At 43.5% G+C, this 16,832-nt stretch overlaps 1 protein-coding gene across 6 annotated transcripts in view; it reads left to right on the plus strand.

Annotated features, from left to right (window-relative positions):
• Nucleotides 1-16,832, plus strand: part of CDH10 (cadherin 10) — a 396,417-nt gene that overhangs the window by 320,778 nt on the left and 58,807 nt on the right. The window lies entirely within an intron of this gene.

The following is a 16,832-nucleotide window of genomic DNA, read 5'->3' on the forward strand; positions in this document are numbered from 1 at the left end:
CCGCAGAGGCTTGGGAGGCAAGCTGCAGGCCCGCCAGCCATATGGTTGACAGGGCACAGCTGGCAGCCATGCAGAAGGGAAAGGGGAGGCCACTGGCAAAGCTGTGCAGCTCCCCTACTCGCTGGGGTGCCCTGAGAGGCTGGCGCCCTGGCGCAATAAAGACGGCTCTGGTGAGCACCAGCACCATTTATTTTTTCTTTATAAAGAGCACTGGTTTTCCTGCTCCTCCTCCTCTTATACACATTTGGTCTATCCAGAATGATCAAATGAAGAGGGTTTCCTTTCACATATTGCCGGGCATGTTGTTCCAACCTGCAGTTCTTTGGAGAATATACATACTGAACGGCCTTTCACTTGACCTAAATCATTAAAAGGTAAACACTCTCTCTCTCTCTCTCTCTCTCTCTCTCTCTCTCTCTCTCTCATTATTTTTTATGAATGATGCCAAAAGAGAGAGAAAGACAGTGCTTCGGCAAGTGATCTCATTGGAAATTCCGCATTTATATTTCCTATGACAGAAGACGTGTTTCTAAATAATTAGGATTAGGAAATGCTACCTGTGTTTGTGAAAATGTTGAAAGAACCTTCTGCTATTTGAATGCTCCCGACAAAGTGCTCAGAACACAATTCCACTTAATTAAGACATTTTAGCCACTATCATTTGAAAGGACAATTTTGCACGGCTTTTCTCCAAGTTGCAGAGCAAAGAAGACCGATTGCTTGGGAATTCAGAGGGTTGGGGTTAAACAAGAGGCCCTGCTGCCTTTTGTGGTTGTTGTTTGAACAATGTTTTTCCGATTGTACTCAAATGAGCATTGCTTCAAACAATATGACTAACTTCCAACTAACTATTATAATGCTTAACGTTGGCTGGATTGGTCTTCCAGATTGGTGATTGTGGTGGAATAAAACCCATCCCACTCAGGAAACAACTTTGGGGAAAGTTATTGTTTTCTTGAATGCCAGCTGTACATTCACAAGACAATGCCGACTTTGAATTCTGGTCCATAATGGGTGCTGCCACAAAGTGATGCCATCGCTGCTGTTTACCAGGGCCCAGGAATCTTAGGGGTGCGCTCCACTGCAATAATTCCTGCAAGCTCTCTGGTATCACATCCCATTCCCCAAATCACCAAGGAATGAGAAGTAATAGGGATGATGCCAGAATTTTGTTGAACATTCTCATTGCATGGTCAAAGTACGCATGGGGCAATGTACAGTTTGGACTCACACATACTATGAGCTTGGTAGTATTGATTTATAACTAAACACATACAGAATTGTCTTTTTAATCTTATGCGCTGTGGGTAAAACCACAGAGCCTAGGACTTGCCGATCAGAAGCTCGGTGGTTCGAATCCCCACGACGGGCTGAGCTCCCGTTGCTCAGTCCCTGCTCCTGCCCACCTAGCAGTTCGAAAGCACGTCAAAGTGCAAGTAGATAAATAGGTACTGCTCTGGCAGGAAGGTAAACGGCGTTTCCGTGCGCTGCTCTGGTTCGTCAGAAGCGGCTTAGTCATGCTGACCCGGAAGCTGTACACCGGCTCCCTCGGCAATAAAGCGAGATGAGCGCCGCAACCCCAGAGTCAGCCACAACTGGACCTAATGGTCTTGGGTCCCTTTACCTTTACCTTAATCTCAATTAGAAATAATGTGGCAATTAGCAGAATCATCGTTTGAAAACCAAGGATGCCTGATTCTTACTATGTAGTATTAATTGTAGCTATTGTTAATAATTCTTGGACTTTTAAATTACTTTCTGGAAAGGGAAATAGAGAGTTTCCGTTTGGTGAGCACATGTCATCTTGTTTAAGAAATGCAACTGGAAGTGAGATTTATTTACTGCTTATTTGCTACATTGATATCATGTCTTTCCACGAAGAAGCTCAAGGCTTGACGTACATATTTCTCATTTGCCCTGTTTTATTCTCACAACAACCCTATGAGGTAAGATAGGTTGAGAGTGAGTGATTGGCCCAAGGTCGTCCAGTGAGCTTCCTTGCTGAGTGGGGATTTGAACCCTGATCTCTCAGGTGGTAACCCAGTGCTCCAACCGCTACTCCACACTGGCTCACCAGACTGGTTGATGCCCCCCTCACTGCCAATGGAAACCAACAAATAACAATAATTTATAATAATAATAATTTATTATTTATACCCCACCCATCTGGCTGGGTTTCCCCAGCCACTCTGGGTGGCTCCCAACAGAATATTAGAAACACAATAAAACATCAAACATTAACAAACTTCCCTAAACAAATAAAAAGAGAATCTGCCCAATTTGACACTGATACAAAAACCTCACAAATGTACCAATTTTGAAAAAAGAAAAATAATATGTAGGTTTAGCTCCCTCTCTCTCCATCCCCACCTCTCTTCCCCTTCAACCCTATACTAGATACAACATTGTCTTAAATTGAACATAATTATGATATTCTATGATCTGTAAGGGACGCGGGTGGTGCTGTGGGTAAAACCTCAGCACTTAGGACTTGCTGATCGCATGGTCGGCGGTTCGAATCCCCGTGGCGGTGTGCGCTCCCGTCGTTCCGTCCCAGCGCCTGCCAACCTAGCAGTTCGAAAGCACCCCTAAGTGCAAGTAGATAAATAGGGACCGCTTACGAGCGGGAAAGTAAATGGCGTTCCGTGTGCTGCACTGGCTCGCCAGATGCAGCTTGTCACGCTGGCCACGTGACCCGGAAATGTCTGCGGACAGCGCTGGCTCCTGGCCTATAGAGTGAGATGAGCGCACAACCCTAGAGTCTGGCAAGACTGGCCCGAATGGGCAGGGGTACCTTTACCTTTACCTATGATCTGGAAAAAAAAGAAAAGAGACATTGCACGTTCTTTTGTAATTCAAGGAAATCTTTAATAAAAAAAGATTTTTTAAAAAATACAGGGAGAAAGAGTTGCCCTGGATAAGCCTGGTGTTTAAGCACTTGCCTAGATAGTTGGACAGTGTTCTCGAAGCTACAAACATGAGTCTGACCAAACTGCGGGAGGCAGTGGAAGACAGGAGTGCCTGGCGTGCTCTGGTCCATGGGGTCACGAAGAGTCAGACATGACTAAATGACTAAACAAAAACAACAAAAGTAGTGTTAAGAAATGAAGACCTTCATGCACACAAGCACATGATCGTGGTGGACTTTGGGCTCACAAATTTCAGTACTGCCCAATGCGCTGCTAAAAATAGGCACCCCCACCTCTTGTGCTCCATTCTGCAGCTTTGCTTTGGTGCACCCTGCAGGGTGGCACCCAGAGCACCCCAAAACTGCCTCTGTACATGAAACTCCATGCTTGTTCCATTTCTCCTGTGTATGCACCCAGCATTGAAGCCAGTGGGCTGACTATGGCAGGAAGCCAACTCCCCGCTTGGCATAGAAATGCCATGGGCTGCTGCCAGAAGATGTGGGGGTTTCTTTCCATCACCTGTGAGCCCCCAGCAGGCTAAACTCTCTGTCTGTCACTCTTACCCGTGTGTGTGTGTGTAGACAGTTATAGGAAGCTGGGGCCAAACTAACTGTTGGCTAGTACTGCTGAAAGGCAGCTTCATTCTAAGCAATCAAAGTCCTTGAGGATGTCTTGGGACGTAGTTGTCAGTGGGAGTTGAATTTCTTTGCTATCTTCGATCAGATTCAATAATTTCCTAATGGGATCTGCTACACTATTGCAACCAGGGACAAAGCCTGTCTGGTGCTATTAATTTATGTGGGAATTTTGTTTAGGCAATTAGCCTAGATTGATGTGAAAATCTTGTTGTCTTGGTTTATCAGTGAGATCGGGCAGTATGATGTGCAGACAGTTATGAAAGCATCAAACAGCAGTCAATGAAGGCAGAAGCCAAAATTTTGTGCCTCATAAATAAGAAATCCTCTGTTATGTTAATCAGAATACAGAGAGAGGGAGAGGGAGAGAGAGAGAGAGAGGCTACTAAGCTGGATGTTGTGATGGGAGTTGTGGTCAGTTTGAAGATTTCCAGAAGCTAGTAAGCAACAGTGGGCTTCTTCGCACTTTTTGTGCTTCTTACAAGCAGTCTCAATTATTCCCCTGCAGTACAGACTCAAGGCAAAGGATAATGTGCAAAGCAAGTAACCATGGTTATTATCAGCAGCAATTCTCAATATTTCCAGAATGCCTGATAATGAAGAAAGTGTCTGGGGGAGCTAGTTGCTAATTCATTCGACTCCAAGCACTGAGAATTTTAGGGTGCTCTGACATAAACTGGGCTCGTGGGCTTTAATTAGGGTAGTCAGTAGACCGATCAGCTACATTTTTACTACTGAGAAACGCCAGCAGAGTCTCCTTTGCCATCAGGTGGCTTGCTCCGTACAGACCTTTTTGCAGGAATCCTTTTTGAAAAGTTCCTGAGCACACCCACCACAGCCCCCATTGTGGCATTGATCTGCCATGGCTGCTTCTCACATCCAAATGAGACAATTGGTGCAGCCGAGTGCCAGCAAAGAAATGGAATCTCATTGATCAGCTGGCCGGGAGAATTAGAGTAGGGGCAGTGTAAGCAATGGGCATCTTTCCACAAGACACACAAGAGGATCATTAGTGAGATGCACTTAGCTACTGTTGCGCTGGGAAACAGCCAGACTCTCCCTTGCAAACGATGTGAGACTATAGGCAGTCTCTTTTCCCCTTTTCTCCCTTTCAGGGGAAGAAAACACTATGTAAAACCGTATTCATGGCTTAAATCAATGTCTTGGGAAACAAGTTTCTCTTTCTGAGTCGGTGGCTCCCCATCGCAAAAGCCTTCCCTTGCTCTCTACAAGAGAGGATTAAAATGGGATAATTGGCATTCAAGCAGTGGCTAATGGAGGAGGGGAGGGGAAAAGCAAAACATCCATTGCGATACAACTATCAATAAGAAGAAGAATATATAAAATAATAATAGAGAGAGGTCATCCAAAATGGTTGTTTGAAGTTATATTTGGCTGCAATAGCTGCAGCTCAGTTATTTGAGTAGAGATTTTAAATCCAGTGCTTAAGGGCCATTTCCCCCCCCCCCTCTTTCCTTCTCAAGCATTGTTGACCTTTTAAATCGCCTAGTTATTTGGGCATTTGGGATGAGTGTGGGCTGTTTGATGGGGGGCGGTGCGGGGGGAAATCAGCGACTTACATATCCCTTGTGGGTATTTGACTGCAACGCAAAAGTTGAAGAATGAACATTTCTTTTCTTTTCTTTTAAAAATAATGTCTCTCTGCTGGAAGCCTTGCTTATGTGTGTATGTTTGTCAGGATTCTTTTGTCCACAGAGACTGGAAAAAAGTTAACTAATGATTACAGCGGAGGGTTTTTGCTTTGTTTTGGGGGCTTGCTCCCAGCTGGCATATTTTCTGTTGTGATTCAAGGTATAATTACGGATCAAGTTCATTGTCCCTTCTGTACAGAACAGCATGGCTTATAATAAACATAGAGCCCATAAGCTTCCCATGTTGTGTAAAATGGTTTGCCCTAAAAGAAGGATCACCAGATAGCAACCACTGCCTGTATCTGGCACCTTGAAGACAAGTGACAGTAAGATGGTTGATTTGGGCATACAGTGGTACCTCGGGTTAAGTACTTAATTTGTTCCAGAGGTCCATACTTAACCTGAAACTGTTCTTAACCTGAAGCACCACTTTAGCTAATTGGGGCCTCCTGCTGCTGCCGCGCCGCCGGAGCACGATTTCTGTTCTCATCCTGAAGCAACCCGAGGAATTATTTCTGGGTTAGCGGAGTCTGTAACCTGAAGCGTATGTAACCTGAAGTGTATGTTACCCGAGGTACCACTGTATTGAAAATGAGTCCTTCAGTTGGCCTCCCCTAACCAGCAAGATTTAGAAAACATGGGTGGCAGAAAGAGAGAACACATCAGCCCTTTTCTCAGGCATCTCATGCAAGTATGTCCATCATTTCCCAAACACTTTCTGTCCGGTTGATGTTGGTTAAATGCTTTGTTGGGGTTGGTGGTTATTTTAATTTGGGTATAACTGTAAACCGATTATGATTGTTGTTGCTATTATTATTGTTATTGATCTATTAGTTTGTTTGTCACTTGTACAGTGGTACCTCAGGTTACATACGCTTCAGGTTACAGGCTCTGCTAACCCAGAAATGGTACCTCGGGTTAAGAACTTTGCTTCAGGATGAGAACAGAAATCGTGCTCCAGTGGCGCGGCAGCAGCAGGAGGCCCCATTAGCTAAAGTGGTGCTTCAGGTTAAGAACAGTTTCGGGTTAAGAACAGACCTCTGGAACGAATTAAGTACTTAACCCGAGATACCATTGTATAGGATATCTTGTTTTTTAATGTTTGATGTTTTGTTGTTTGTTATATGTTGTAAGCTGCCCGGAGTGGCTGGGGAAACCCAGCCAGATGGGTGGGATATAAATTAAATATTCTTCTTCTCCTTCTTCTTCTAGAATATCATCTTCCAGTTTTGCATGACATCACCAAAAGGCTGCTTCATTGTTATTTGTAATGTTGCAGTCCTTGAACATTGTGTCATTTCTCCCCAAACACACCCGTGCAGGTTTTGTCCCTTGATTTTAGGGCTGCAGGCAATGAGCCTACCTTGTCATTTTGGCTCTTGAACCAATCATAATTCGAGTTAGCCCTCCTCTTCACTCCTTTGCCAGCAACATAACTTTCACTTGGCCAGAACTATAGTGGGAGAGAAAGAGAGATGGGATAGCACAATGGCTCAGAGTTTAAGCTGCAAGTTACCAGGACGTTGTCCGTTCCCCATCCTTGTTGCTGGAGGAACAGATATTTTATGTTCAAAGCCTACTCAAGGAACGGGCTTTTTGCAAGGAGACTTCTGGTTTGCATCACTTGGTGTTCATTTCAGCAAAAGCTGGTGTAGAAGCTGATGTCCACCTAGACTCCCTTGCACAATTGGCAAGGAGTGTGTGGGGTCCTAGCCCCTCCGAACCAGAGGGGAGAAGCACATTTTTTGTGCCACCCCCTGTGCCTGCACCCTTGGCAGGGGCTAACTTGACCATTCCCTAGGTATGCTCCTGTGTGGCTGTTCTTCTCTGTGCTTCCTAAAAAGCAAACTCAGCTGAGAAAACAGGCCGAGTTGCAATAAGATGGCAACTATTCAAGGTGATTCAAGGTGAAAGGCTAATTGGGAGGGGAGTTGCCTTGCAAAACTATGTAATAATAAAAAATAATTTATTATTTGTACCCTGCCCATCTGACTGGGTTGCCCCCAGCCACTCTGGGTGGCTTCCAACACCTATTAAAACATAATAAAACGTTAAACCTTAAAAAGGCTTCCCTATGCAAGGGACAGCTGTAACAGGGGACAGCTGTATGGCTGCAATATTTATCTGTTTTAGCTGATATTGCTTTGCTTTGGCTCTTAATGTTTTTCTGAGTTGTTTAGATGCAGCAAAATGAACAATTTCTAGAGCAGGCTTCCTCAACCTCGGCCCTCCAGATGTTTTGAGACTACAGTTCCCATCATCCCTGACCACTGGTCCTGCTAGCTAGGGATCATAGGAGTTGTAATTGTATTTAAATGTTTTCTTGGAAGCCGCTCAGAGTGGCTGGGAAAACCCAGCCAGATGGGCGGGGTATAAATAATAAATTATTATTATTATTATTATTGGCCAAAACATCTGGGGGGCCGAGGTTAAGGAAGCCTGCTCTAAAGGAAGGAAGGAAGGAAGGAAGGAAGGAAGGAAGGAAGGAAGGAAGGAAGGAACATTTTTCATCTAAAACGAATTCCTTGAGAAGTTGGAGCTTTCTTCTCCACAGAACATCTCTAGGAATTTGAGAGAAACATTTTCATTAGATTAGTTTAACTTCAGAGGAGCGGGGAATTGCTCATCTTTTGTGCTTGAAAATGGTGAGGTTACGTCTGTGAAATCTCTCACAGGAAGATAATAGTCTTGGTTAGATGCCTTGCTGGGAAGATCACCAAACATGGAGTCACGTGGCTTTCCGCTCTCCCATTTCTGGATAGTGAAAAGTTCTTTTATCTGATTGCTCATAAACATAGTTGCATCTAACCATAGTTTGCTTTCAAACCAGAATAATAGAATTGTATATTTGGAAAGAACTACGAGAATCATCTAGTCCAACCTCCTGCAATGCAGGAATCTTTGGCCCAACATGGGGCTTACAGCCCTGAAATTAAGAGTCTCATGCTTTATTGACTGAGATATCCCATACACCAGAGACTGAAACTAGGATATAATCACGGTTTCAGCATGAGAGTTTGAGAATAAACTGCAGCTAGCTGTAACTATTATTATGGCCATGACTGTTCAGGGAAGGGAAGGAGAATTCAGGCAGATGCACAAGTAAAAAGGTAAAGGTAAAGGACCCCTGGACGGTTATGTCCAGTCAAAGGCGACTATGGGGTTGCGGTGCTCATCTCACTTTCAGGCCACAGACAGCTTTCTGGGTCATGTGGCCAGCATGACTAAATCGCTTCTGGTGCAACGGAACACCGTGACGGAAACCAGAGAACACAGAAATGCTGTTTTCCTTCCGCCATAGCAGTACCTATTTATCTACTTACACTGGTATGCTTTCGAATGGCTAGGTTGGCAGGAGCTGGGACAGAGCAATGGGAGCTCACTCCATGGTAGGGCTTAGTGGTTTAGACCACAGCAGCACCCGTGTCACTGTGTGAAGACATTTGGGACTCACACTCCTGAGGCCCTTGCTGTCTTTCACCTAATATCTGCTATCTACCTGCACTGGCGTGCTTTCGAACTGCTAGGTTGCCTGGAGCTGGGACATAGCAATGGGAGCTCACACCGTCCTGGGGATTTGAACCACCAACCTTCTGATCGGCAAGCCCAAGAGGGTTAGACCACAGCACCATCCAGATTCTGTATGTGTCCACGCTATATATATATTTTAAAAAATAACTTGCTCTTGATACAATCCAGTCCACCTAGAGAAAGTCAGAATCATGTTCCTCTCCCATTGATATAACTGGAGAAATAGGGCACATGCTCCTTTCCCCCTAGAAAACGATGAAGGTGCTTAGCTTTGTCCGAATCATTCCCAAAGGCTCTCTTTTCTTCCGACTAAATACGTAGCTATGCATATAATCCATATAAGAACTTTGAGAGTTGCAGTTTTATTTCATTAAAAGAACACTCATGCCCATCATGGCTGAAGAAAACAGTTTAACCTTTCCTCTCAAGCCGTGAAGATTAGGAGCTTGTTTTAATGAATGAAATTCTCAAAGTGCAATGTAACATTCTCTATTAGATACCAGAAACAATAAAGATTGTTCTTCAGAGCATGAAAGTACAAGTGTGGGAGAGAGGGGGGAACTTAGAACACAATTCTGCTGAAACTGAGGACTAAAATTAATTGAATAAAACATAGGTATATTGTTGTGAAGTATGTTTGGGGGTTTTTTTTTTGAGGGAGGGAGGCTATATGCCTGATTTCCTTCTCTTCTCTGGAGCAAACAAGTATCCAATTGCTGGAATAGCCAGATAAGTTTTTTGGTAATGGCCCATAAGTATGAGTCATCAAGGTAACAAAAGAGATGGCCTTGTGCCAGAGTTCAAATGGGTCGGTCCCACTCCCACAACTGTCTGGTAGTTAGAAAGACAAAAGCCAGAGTTGAGGTGTGTGAACTAGAAGCAGCTGCAGGCTGGGCTGATGAGAGATAGAGCCACATCTGATTTCTGCTGGGATTCAAAGCTATGGCTATGGGAGAAATAATACCTTTTGGGAGTGTTAATGCTGTGAGCCCTTCCATCGTAGCCTCAGGTTGTACATATGTGTAAATAAGCCATATATCATAAAGGCACCACCGTATCTGCTGTCCCTCATTCCAAGGAATCTGAACCCTGGGTAAGCACCTGGAACATCTGGAATCTTGTGCAGTTCAGAGATCAAAATGGTCAAAGGCCTGGAAACGATGCCTTATGAGGAACGGCTAAGGGAGCTGGGCATGTTTAGCCTGGAGAAGAGGAGGTTAAGGGGTGATATGATAGCCATGTTCAAATATATAAAAGGATGTCACATAGAGGAGGGAGAAAGGTTGTTTTCTGCTGCTCCAGAGAAGCGGACACGGAGCAATGGATCCAAACTACAAGAAAGAAGATTCCACCTAAACATTAGGAAGAACTTCCTGACAGTAAGAGCTGTTTGACAGTGGAATTTGCTGCCAAGGAGTGTGGTGGAGTCTCCTTCTTTGGAGGTCTTTAAGCAGAGGCTTGACAAGCATATGTCAGGAGTGCTCTGATGGTGTTTCCTGCTTGGGAGGGGGTTGGACTCGATGGCCCTTGTGGTCTCTTCCAACTCTATGATTCTATGATTCTATGATCTGAATAGCATGCAACATTGGTGTTAGAAGTGGGATTTGTGCTTCCAGGAGGAGGATCTTTGGGTGAGCTGTGCCTGAGCCAAAATAGAGGGAGGAACAGAAATACTCATAGAGCAATTCTGGTTGATACTCCAGTAACAGATGGTGCCAGCTGCTTATGAATTGTTCTGGTGTGTGTGGGGGGGGGGGGCACAAAGAGAAACAAAGGAAAGAATGAGCAAGGCACTGAAACAGATAGTAAAAACACAATTGCACTTTTATCCAGTATGGTAACAGCTTACCTCACTCAACTGTCTCATAGTCAGAAAGACAAAGCCAGAGTTCTGGCATGTGAGCTAGAAGCTAGATGCTAGAAGCAGTCTATAGGCTGGGCAGCTGAGAGGCAGAGTCATGCCTGATTTCTATTGGGATCCAAGGCTGTGGCTATGGGAGAAGCAAGATCTTCTCTGAGTGTTGATGCTAGGGGTGATGTTCATCCATCAGAGGTTCAGGTTGATTGTATGTATAAATACGTCATATACAGTGGTACCTCGGAAGTTGAACGGAATCCATTCCGGAAGTCCGTTTGACTTCCAAAACATTCAGAAAACAAGGCGCAGCTCCTGCAGCCAATCAGAAGCCACGTTGGACATTCAGATTCCAAAGAATGTTTGCAAACCGGAACACTCATTGACCAAACTGCGGGAGGCAGTGGAAGATAGGAGTGCCTGGCGTGCTCTGGTCCATGGGGTCATGAAGAGTCGGACACAAATAAACGGCTAAACAACAACACTCATTTCCGGGTTTGCAGTGTCCGGGAGCCAAAACGTTTGACTCGCAAGGCATTCGGGATCCAATGTACAACTGTATCACAAAAACATCAAAGTTTCCATTGTCCCTCATTCCAAGGAAACCAAACCCTCGATAAGTGCCTGGAACCCCTGAAATCTAACCCCACCCTGAGATTGGGGTGACGTGAACAAAAAATTACATTTCCACGAGCAATGGAAGAATTTCAGTGCCCAGCAAATTCTGTAACCTGCTATAAATCATGGGAATTGACCTGATTCAGTGACTGGGAATTCACTGCTTTCATGTCTTCTGCTAGTGATATTTTGCATAAGCAAATAGATTCCAGTCTTGCCCGTTTAATGAGTGCTAAAGTGAGAAAGAGATAATAAACAATGATGCTGAATGTCAGCAGGGCAACATTTAACAAAATGAGAAGTCTGCTCAATGAGGCTAAGCAGTAAACAAGCAAACGTCTCCCTCTGTCTCATTACCCACTTACCTGGAAGTAAGAGTAACTGATTTGAAGCCATGACCAAAATAACGAGTGATTTATAATTTATTTGATTATAGTATAAATGTTTCCCGCTGGTAGCTAGGCAAATCATCCTGTGGTTTTCTCATTTCATACAAACACATAAAGAGCTAGTGGTGGATATAATATACACACAATTAGGGAAAATATTTCAGTACAGTACTAGCCAGAGGGTGGGGGTGGGGTAGAAATAAAACGATGTTTCTAAAAGCAAACAAGGTATAAATTTTGCCCGGCATGAATGACTAAATGGGTAATGATGGATATTAAATAGTGAAGGTGCAATGAAAATGGTAAGATGTGACAAACGGAAGGCTCCTGAGGATTGCAAGAACATGTTTTCTTCAATTAAAATATCTGCTGCCTAGAAGTAATATTACCCAGCCAGGTGATGATTGGGTTTTCCCCACTAATGATGTCTACATTAGGAATTGTTTGCAGAATTTTCATTGCCTTATTATTGAGGGGGGGGGAATAATCTAGTAATAAAGGAAAAGACAGGAAATGAATGAGCACCGGAATATTTTCTTTCCCTCTATAAAAGCAGAACCATAAGGAGGAGAATCTTGAACAGAAAAGGTCAGTGAATTTAGGGAGAGTGGTGTATGCTTTGGTGTGAATTGGAAATACAATTTACAATGAGTAAGCATTACAGAATTTAAAGAATTCTCATCTCCTGCAGAGGAAAAAAGGCAATAAATTTATCTCCAAAATCACTGCTTGTTGTCCACCTAGCTGAAACCACTACACAGGATCTGTTCACCTCCCCCCCCTTTTTAACAATTGTATCTATAATTTTCATTTATATACATTACAACAATTATTTTGCCAAATTTTAACATTTTAACTTTCAACTCCCTTCCCCCTCTTTCCGCGGTTCCTTACATTTATTTCCGTCCTTTCCTGTGTACTCCAAATCTTCTTATTTTATTCTTTTATTCATATACTCTAATATATATAATATGCAGGTTTTTACAATAATCCTGCAAATGTCTTAATCTGTTTACAGTTTATTTGTAAATACTCAATAAACCACTTCCATTCCTTTGTAAAAAGTTTGTTGTCTTGATTTCTTATTCTTCCGGTACATTTCACCATTTCTGCATACTCCTTTAGTTTCTGTATCCAATCTTCTTTCTTTGGAACCTCTTCATCTTTCCACTTTGGGGCAAATAACATTCTTGCAGGGATCTGTTCACCTTTGTGATAACTTAGATGCTTTGTATGTGCACATACATCTGTACCCAGCAAGAACTAATTCTGACAAACACCTTTCAGCAAGGGGAGTGCAGCAATGTTGATTAATGATGGGCAGGACTAGCATAGAGACTTTTGTCACTGCCCCCCCAACTGCCCCTCCTTGACCTCACATTTTTAACCCCTTCCCCACAGAACATTTCCTCTCAGAAGTAGGGTGAGTGCCATCACTGCTACACCAAACTGACACAGCACACATGCCCTCCGTCTGGAGGAAGCCCCTTAACTCCAATTATATTATATTTTATTCTTTGGTAGATTTACAAAAATCAAAACACCAATAAATAAACCTTAGATGGTTTCCTGCTACATCATGAGTCAGTGGTAATAGATCCTCACTGCCCTCTGTGGGTAGCAAGGGGGTTCAGGCAGGGGAAAAACAGGATTTATTAGGCAAAAATCATGACAATGTTGCCCAGTGGGGTATGGGCAACTCACTGCATCCCACTATACTGCTCAAACCTATGTCTGCCAACTTGAAAGGCAGAATGGGTGCAGCCTGGGAGTGTGTCCCTACCATGGATGAGCCTCCGTCTCCGTCTCTGGCATGATTTGTAGTTCCTCTATAATTTGGACAATTGGCATTAATCAAGAGGCGCTCCTGGACTGACATATGCTAATAGGCTGCAATCAGTCAGCTGCTGAAAGGACTGAGCTTCGCCCTTTGAAGGTATCTGAATGTTTTATTTGATGCTCGAGAATCCTTGCAACAGCTGGGAAAGGAAGGGGGAAGACAAGGCGCTTTGTGCTTTTTATGGTTTTCAAATGGTCTCCTTTCTACTTGTCCTTCCTTGCAAAATGAAAGAGATCTGTGTAGCCATTGTTATGTTATTCTGTTTGTCACTTCGGAAAAGAGGGGGAAGCTTTTGATTTGTGCTCAACAAGGTATTTAACAAGGTTTTACTATGCCCTCCCCCCTCGACCGAGGCTGAATGGACTTTATTTAAAATTATTCCTGGACGGCTGTTGAAGGAATGCAGTGGGGGAGAGAGAGAATGAACTGCTGCCGAACAGATGTGGTAAATAGGCTGAATTTGAGAAAATACATTACTTTTAACTGTGTGCTGAGGAAGAACTCCAGAGTGGAATTTTAATGGCAGAGTTTGGCTGTGCATTCTGTGACTTATTTATGGCTGGAGTTTGTACCCTGTAATAATTTGGAATTTTTTTAAAAAAATAATAATAGAAAAAATAAAAATAAACTTTAGAAAGATGTGAACGTGCAAAACATTTTAAAAAATCAAGACTCCTAGCACTTTGCTCCTCTCTCCCTCTTTTTTTTTTTTTTTTGCTCAGGGTGGCCCTGCCCCCTCCCTGCTCCTCAGAGCCAGCCCACCATGTGGGGCTGGACCTCAATAGTGGCAGCTTCTTCTCCTCCTCACCTGCTCTCCAGCAGCCACTATGAGATGCCCAAGGGAGAAGACCAGAAGCAGCGGCCATGGAGAGGCAGCAGGGTGCTCCTTTGCAGCTGCCACGGCCATGAGCAGCTGCTCATGACAAGCACCAGCTCATCCTCTTCCCGAAGCTCAGCAGAGACAGCACTGGTGGGAGAAATAGGGGCATTCCAGGATCAAATCAGTAGCTTTCATAATTCCAGGACTGTCCCTGGAAAATTGGGACACTTGTAGGGTGTGGACTACACCCCATGGCCCTGTGACTGCTTCCACACATGTTTTCAATGTGTATGGGAATTGTTTATTCCTTCTAAAAGGGACATGGGTGGCGCTGTGGTCTAAACCACTGAGCCTCTTGGGCTTGCCAATTAGAAGGTCGGTGGTTCGAATCCCCGTCATGGAGTGAGCTCCTGTTGCTCTGTCCCAGCTCCTGCCAATCTAGCAGTTTAAAAGCATGCCAGTGTAAGTAGATAATAGGTACCGTTGTGATAGGAAGGTAAACACAGTTTCCGTGTACTCTGGTTTCCGTCACGGTGTTCCGTTGCACCAGAAGCAGTTTAGTCATGCTGACCACATGACTCAGAAAGCTGTCTGTGGACAAACGCCAGCTACCTCGGCCTGAAAATGAGATGAGCTTCGAAACTCCATACTCGCCTTTGACTGGACTTTACATTTTACCTTTTTACATTGTACCTTCTAATTCTGTTTTTGTGCTCGTGTGTGTACATGTAAGATTCTGTAAATGTACATGCAGAACTATAAACATGCAGTTGTTTGTCTCTTGCAGGCACACCACCCTGGAAACTAATATTGGCTGAAACTTGCTTTTTAAAAAATATCAGTGATAAAATAGGAGCTGCCTCTGCACAATGTATGAAAACACCCTTAAGATTAATTGTCCAGTCCTAAAGCTTGCTGTCCTGAGTAATTAAAAATGAGTAAAATTGAATGATTAGCATGCTTTCAAGGGGAATTGGAGGATGCAGTTTGGTAAGAAAATGAGGATAGGATAAAAATAGTACTGTACTACATCACAAGTAGTAAATGTTACAGTTGTGCTGCAGATATTTTAATAATGACATTGTAACAAACAAACAAAAAAGTGTGGATCAGATAACCCCATGAAGATGTGTTCACACAATTTCCTCTACAATATATGTGTTTATTGCTGGTGCTTTCGAATTATGGAGATTTTATTTTAATTTTTGGCAGCTTGTATGGGGTCTCACTGTGGGATGCTGACCTCCATTATCAGTTTTGGAAAGCATTGCTTTGTCTGTGTTGTGATGCTCACAATTATTGATAGGTATCAAGGTCTGTTCCTACACACACACACACACACACACACACACACAAACACAGACATACACACACACACACACACACACCAGTACGATTATTTTTCTTCTTTTCTCTCTCTTCAACTTTGAATTAAAGGGAACTTCAAAGTATGGCAACATAAATGAGTGAGAATTCAGTCTATTAAGGGTGAGACTTTAAGTGTCTGTTTGAAATACAGTGTAAAATTCTTCATCACCAAAGAGTTACTTTTAACACGCCTTTCAGTGTAAAGTTGGAATAAGTGATTCGCGGTACAAATGAGTGAAAGTTGACACCAAGCTGAGTCACATTAAAAGTGAGATGTCATAGAAGAGATGAAGAGGGTATATGTCCTGCAAGGAGAATTATGAAGTGAAAAGAAAAATGACCAAATGTGTGGCAAAGAAATAGAATATCTACACACACACACACAGTTCTGCTTCTGATTGTTGGGTAGCTTAAAGGCCATTTAATACACTACAAGGGAACAAATATGTTTCTATTTATGAACATAGATATAAGGAGAAGCCATGACCTGTATGGCACATATTCCTGTGTGATTATACCATCATTGCTGCAACTAAGGACTCAGCTATACAGCAGCAAATAAGACGTTTTAAGTGTTGTAAAGTGCATTATACAAATGTGACACTAGATGGCGATGGAGAGCTATGGGAAATTCAATATATTTTTCAATTTACAGTCATACCTCAGGTTAAATACGCTTCGAGTTGAGCGCACTCGAGTTGCGCTCCACGGCAACCCGGAAGTAACGGAGCACGTTGCTTCTTGGTTTCACTGCTTGTGCATGCGCAGACGCTCAAAATGACATCACGCACATGCGCAGAAGCAGCGAAAAGCGATGCGCGCGTGCACGGACGTGCCGTCGCTAGATACATTTACTTCTAGATGTGAATGGGGCTCTGGAACAGATCCCGTTCGTATCTAGAGGTACCACTGTATTTTTTAAAAAGCATTTCACAGTGTTTTTTATGTGTCTAGATTCCACCTAAGTATTTTTGAAACCCTGAACTTAAGTCAGTAGTGACTGGGGTGGCTGGAAAGAGTCACAGAACTACCTACCCACCCCTAACAGAACTGAAATCACTGCAGTTTGCCCCTGCATCCCCCTGCCCCATCCAGGCTAGCTGCTCCGAGGCCAGCATTAGGTAGGGAGTCACACCCAAGCGTATCAGCCACTTCTGGACTTAACAGTCTTAACAGAGGGAGCCCTCTTGACACAGCCATATGCATTACTTCAGT

This window comes from Podarcis melisellensis (genome assembly GCF_964234715.1).
Source record: "Podarcis melisellensis genome assembly, chromosome: 7".
NCBI classification, from domain to species: domain Eukaryota; kingdom Metazoa; phylum Chordata; class Lepidosauria; order Squamata; family Lacertidae; genus Podarcis; species Podarcis melisellensis.